Here is a 6,287-nt window from a genome sequence, read left to right as displayed (position 1 = left end):
GGGAGTTTCAGCACGTGACAATGTGTTTGTGCGCTCTAGTGTGTAATGTGCGTGTCTCTGGGATTGAGCGCATTGTTCTAGGGGGCTGTGTCTGATGGATGTTTGATGGATATATCTGCTTGGGAGTGAACTGTGGATTGAGCTTGGTGTGAGTATGTGCAGATGAGAGAGAGGTGGACTCACCACCATCAGTTGGACAGAGTTGTTCATGTGCCCGACACAGGGCTTCAAGATGTCATGGAGGAAGGCTGGGGTCAGGATTCACCCGTACTGGGACCACATCCTATTTCTACACAGGAGCATGCTTCCTTCCTTATTACCAGTCAGCTCCCCCAAATCCTGCTCCTGGGCAAGAAGTTAAACTATGTTCCACCTGTTCATTCTTCTCTCAGGATCATCCTGATGCCCACTGGTCTATGAGCCCACCTTCACCTGGTGGGGGCTGCCATCTGTCTTGAGCATGTATATCCAGAACCAGTTGAGACTCTCATAGAGGCCATGGTGCCCATGGTGGCAGTGGTGTTGACCCCGTTGGCAAAAACCCAATGCCATCTGGCCTCCAGGCTGCAACCAGTCAGTACCGGCAGGGCTTCAGTGGGATACCCTCTCCTGGTGGCTTCTGGGAACTGTAGCCACAAAGGAATTTCCCCAAAGAGAGATACAAGGTGAGTAGGTGGACAAGTAATATGCCATCCCTATTTAACGCACCGAGTTTGTTAAATTTCCAAAATGTTTGTCCTTCACAGGCATTAACATCATTTTAAATTCATACAAATTAGAGTAAGTATAACTGTGGCCTTTGCTCTGTGCCAGGCACCATTCTAAGATTATATAGTACTTCACTTGAGTACTGTAAGTATCATCGTCATCCCGTATTACAGATGAGGAAACTGAGGTATAGAATGGGTGTTTAAAGTGTGTGACAGAGGTAAGATATGAATGTAGGTAACTTAGCACCAGAGCCCATGTGATTAACTGCCCCATTTTGTCACTTTGTCACTTGTCATCTGGCCTGAAAGATTAGCTTCAACCTAATTACATGTGGCATTCCTGACTTAGCCAGGAACAGAAATATTGAATAAATGGAAATATCAGACCGTATTAGAAGAGTAAGAAAAATTTGGGTGCAATATCTGTTAGACCAGAAGTTGAAGATGATTCAACACCCTGAGGAATATTAGTTATGTAAATAGAAACCATCTATTTACTGAAACTATGTATCATCCAATGACCATTAGTATGAGAAAGTCACCTGAGGAAATTTCAGTTGTTCCTAGCTCAGATTCTAGCTCAGAAAGGTGACAACTGCATCAAACAAAAGGTAACAATTTCCCTGAATCAATAAATAAGTGGGAAGTCTTTAGTACAACAACTTGCATGAACAAACTGAGTTTTGGTTATCTCTCTGGAGCTGATATTATTTCCTCATCTTTGGCTCTACTTTGCTGGAAATTGCTTGGCCCCCTTCTTTGAGAAATAGAAGCTTCAGCTCTCTGCAATACCCTACCTCCTAAGATTTGTTCAGTCTACCACCATTAATGAGCCCCTCTCCATGTGGCCCCTCACCTTGTTCTGTGCCATCCTTTCTGATCAGGGCTAACAGAGCTACCTGGTAGGCACTGTCCCTCACCAGCAAGCAAGCAGCTCCTTTCTGTCATTCCACACACCGTGGGCCAAGCATTCCTTTGTGTCAGGCTCTGTTCTGGGTACTAGGGAACAGGATGGGGATCATATCCTCAGCCCCATAGAGCTCAGTCCAGGGGTTTGGAGGATGGGAGCTGAGAGGTAAACATTCTGTTTAATGTTGCAGCTCAATTGCCAGTACTTCTTACCTGGCACCATCCTGGAAATCTTGCTCATGTAATTCAGCTACTAGTTTTTGCATTGAAATCATCAGCCTTGAAAAATCCTTCAGCCTCAAGCAACTTGAGCTGGTTTTGTCCTACACCTGATTTCACCACCACCGAGTAGGTGAGCCTCATTTCCTGTGACCTGACACCATCTTAGATTCCTATTTATTGTCTCCACACGCAGTGAACCAACAGGGCTGATCCATCAGACTGACATCTGTGCTCCCAGGCAAGCTCAGGACCAGGCAGGGTGGGTGGGATTGAGGAATGGGCAGGGAAGCATCTGGAAGCCTGTTCTGTGAGGACAGCTGAAGGTGCTCAGCCTGGAGAGTAGGGAGACTCAGGAAGGAATAGCCATTGTCCTCAAAAGGAGATCTCCCTAAGGAAGAGTGTCTGACAGACCCGAGGACACCAGCACAGTGCCCGGGAGGAGTGAGCTCCCTGGACAGGGTGAGTAGCCAAGACCTGAGAGGTTAGCTGGCTTCTTTCATGAGGTCACGTGCTGGTCACACAGCAAGTCTTTGTCCCATAGACTAACTGACCATGCACATGCCCTAGAGCCCTGGCCCTCCCTTTCCTCCCTCTCCTCCATCCTGCTCCATCCTACCTTCAAGCTGTGTCCAAAGAGCCAGTGGGAAGGAGGAGATGGGAACTGATGAAGGGCTTTGCGCAGCCACTGTCTACGGAAGTAGAACTGTGCCACCTTGAGCAGAAGTAGAACCAGGCCGAGCAGGGAGACCATCTGCAGGAGCCCAGAGATACCGCCCAGGGCTCTGGAGGGGCTCAGCGCAGAGACACTCATGGTGCAGTGGCTTCTGGGTTGCTGACTGTTCCTGATTGTGGCTGACCCCTCCTGAGCACCTAACTTGGTCTGGGAGGACCTCTCCGCCCACCTGGGGGACGGTGAAGGTGAAGGCAGAGCTCAGACCTAGGCCTCCAGATTTAATTAATTGTGGAGGATACACCTTGGGTGGGCCCCCCCAAAAGTCATGGAGATCAGATATAGAAAGAAGAGCAAGAGATGAAGATTTATCCTCAAGTCTCTCACCCTCATTTTTTCATGTTTATCTCCATTCAGGCAGTCTGGCTCCAGAGATTTTGCTGTTAACCACAAACTTAAGAGATGATTATTAGGTTGAGACTCTGGTCCATACACAGCAGCCCCCAAACTTTCCTGGGGATGTTTCAATTTGATCTGTTTTCCAATGTTTCCAAGTAGCTGTAGAATATTTCCAGTTATCAACTGCATGTACTGGCTTGAGTGCAAGCTTCACCATCTTCCAGGGAACCTTTTGTGAAAAAGTGTTGGGCAAAACACATGGTTAGATGTAGTAGTCATTGAAAATGATGTTTATGAAGATTTTTCAATCATCTGAGAAAAACTTATAACAAAGTGGTCAAAGAAGAATGTACAACTGTCTGTAGAGTATAAGCTTAACTCAGAAAAATTGTGTTTATTCCTCTTCAACTTTTTGCAAGAGTTTGAAAAGAATTGGTATTATTTCTTCTTTAAACATTTGATACAATTCAGCAGTGAAACCATGTGACCTGGGCATTTATTATTTGGGAGGTTTTGATTACTGATTTGATCTCCTTACTAGTTACAGTTCTGTTTGAATCTTCTGTCTCTTCATAAGTCAGTTTAGCAGATTATGTGTTTCTAGGAAACTGTCGATTTTACCTAATTTGTTAGTATACAACTGTTAGTATAAAAGAATACTTTTATAATCCTTTTTACTTAAATAAAATCAGTAGCAATATCTCCACTTTCATTTCTCATTTTTTAACTTGAGTCATCTCTCTTTTTTCCTTTAGTCAATCTAGCTAAAGTTTTGCCATCATATTGATCTTTACAAAGAGCCAAACTCTGGTTTTGTTGAGTTACCTGGTTGTTTTTTTATTCTCTATTTTATCTATCTCAATTATAATCTTTATTTTTTCTTTCTATCAGGTTTGGGTTTAGTTTGCTCTTCTTTTTCTAGTCTTTAAGGTGAACAGTTAAATTATTATTTGAGATTTTTCTTTTTCTTCAATGTATGTGGTTGCAGTTATAAATTTCCCTCCTAACATTGCTTTCATCATATCTCATAAGTTTTGACATACTATGCTTTTGTTTTCATTTGTCTCGAGGTATTTCCTCCTGTGGTTTTGACCTATTGGTTGTTTAATAGTGATAGAGTTAACTTCAGGCAGGTTGATAGAGTCCAAGACCCCTTAAGGAGGAAGTGAACATTCTTTTACACGTTCTTTTGCTTTAGTCCCCAAGGCATAGTCTCCATAAGCAACAATATATCCTGCTCATGCTTTCCTTAAATTCTGTGCTAATATTGCAACAATGTACCTTGCCTGAGAACTGGCTTTTCTTTAGATATTTTTTGCTAATAATTACACAGCAATAATACATCTTACTCATGGGCATGCTTTTCTTAGGCTCTATGTTAAGGATTATAATTGTAACAAAGCTTGCCTGGGAACCTATAGTCTCAGCAACAACATATCTCCCAGAGACAGGTTGACCTTAACTTGTTCCTTCTGGCTAATCTTGTACTGACTTTATCTCAGGATGTGTGCCTTGGGAAAGGATCTGGTGGAACTTTTACAACCTTGAGATATTATTTTTATCTATTCTTTTGAAGCCAACTAAAGAGTATATAATGCTTTGCTCATGTTAATGACCTGAGTACTCTCTCTACCCATTTCTGATATCTATATCAGAAGCCTTCTCTGCTCCTTTTCAATAAACTCATCTTCCTCACTGAAAGCCTTGAGTGGTCTCTGTCATCTCCCCAGCTTGGTGAAGGAATTTTTCTCCTCACAAGAGCCGTGTGCTCAGGTACAGCCTACACTCAGTGACTCAGACTCCACTTGCAGCAGGACCAGTTACAGACTGATTTGTTTCGTTTCATCTTGGGGCTCGTCTGATATGGGCCCTAAGGTAAGAACACTCAAAGTTCCTCTTCTGTTAGTCTCCACTTCTGACTACACCCTACTTCCATTTCTGTTTTCACTCTGGGAGCTTACACTGTCCCTAGCTGTGTGTGAGAGAGAATGCCTGAATGAATCAAAGAGATGTGCAACTGAAGCGAGAGTTGTGTCTCGCTCTGCAGGTCTGTGAACATATTCTCATACAGCTGGAAGGCATCCCCGAGAGGAGATCCTGACGTGGGATTTATACCGTTCTGCCAATATCAAGAGGCATCCTTCGTTCCCCCAAGGGGAGTGGCCAGAAATGGATGAAGCATAAGGACTGCCCCCTACCTTTGCAGTCACACTGTCCTCTTTCTAAACATTTCATTGCCACTTGGGGACCTGGGAACACTGACCTAGTCTACAGGCTTGAGAGAATTTCTGGGAAATGTTCTCCTTGCTGTTTTTCTGTGTTTCTGCTCTGACAATCCCAGAACACTCTGCACCATTTCATTACTCCTAATATACAAAGAACCTTCATTTGACATGCTTTCTGATACATTGTATAGAAGAACATATATTTGAGTCAAGAGGGAGGCTAGCAAAAGGAACAACCCTTAAATGGAGATTTGTTTACTGACAGCAGTTTGCAGGGCCCAAACTCCTAAAGTACAGACCCTAGTTTGGTATAGATTAAAAATATTCTTGACAAAAACCTGAACGACTGGGGTGTATATGAAGAATTGCATTGCCAGTCTGATCTCAAGATTCCCTTCCTGCCAACTATTCACCATTTCTTTTGTTACTGGATAGCCTGGAATGGAGACACCAGGGAAGGTCACTTAGGGTTTCAACTTTGACCCATTGGCATATGTTACAATCACATCTTTCAGTGTCATATCTTTTTGCCTTTTCACACTGTTCATAGGGTTCTCAAGGCAAGAATACTGAAGTGGCTGGCCATTCCCTTTTCCAATAGTCATGTATGGATGTGAGAGTTGAACTACAAAGAAGGCTGAGCACCAAAGAATTGATGCTTTTGAACTGTGGTGTTGGAGAATACTCTTGAGAGTCCCTTGGACCGCAAGGAGATCAAACCAGTCAATCCTAAAGGAAATCAGTACTGAATATTCATCAGAAGGACTGATGCTAAAGCTGAAACTTCAACAACACTTTGGCCACCTGATGAGAAGAACTGATTCCTTGGGAAAGACCCTGACACTGGGAAAGGTGGAGGAGGAGAAGAAGATGACAGAAGATGAGATGGTTGGATGGCATCACTGACTCATTGGACATGAGTTTGAGCAAGCTCCTGGAGTTGGTGATGGCCAGGGAAGCCTGGTGTGCTGCAGTCCATGGGGTCGCAAAGAGTTGGACACGACTGAGCGACTGAACTGAACTGAACAGTCACATAGATCACATAGCACTGTCTTGGGTCATGAGAAGGGAATTCATAAGGATGCCCACTCTTCAAGATTTGGCAATAGAAGCCTTGGAGCAGGCTATGCTACCCCTTCCAGCCTGGGACAG

The sequence above is a fragment of the Giraffa tippelskirchi genome, chromosome 5 (assembly GCF_054371585.1).
Source record: "Giraffa tippelskirchi isolate mGirTip1 chromosome 5, T2T-mGirTip1v1.2.pri, whole genome shotgun sequence".
Lineage (NCBI taxonomy): Eukaryota > Metazoa > Chordata > Mammalia > Artiodactyla > Giraffidae > Giraffa > Giraffa tippelskirchi.
This window is presented reverse-complemented; position numbering follows the sequence as displayed.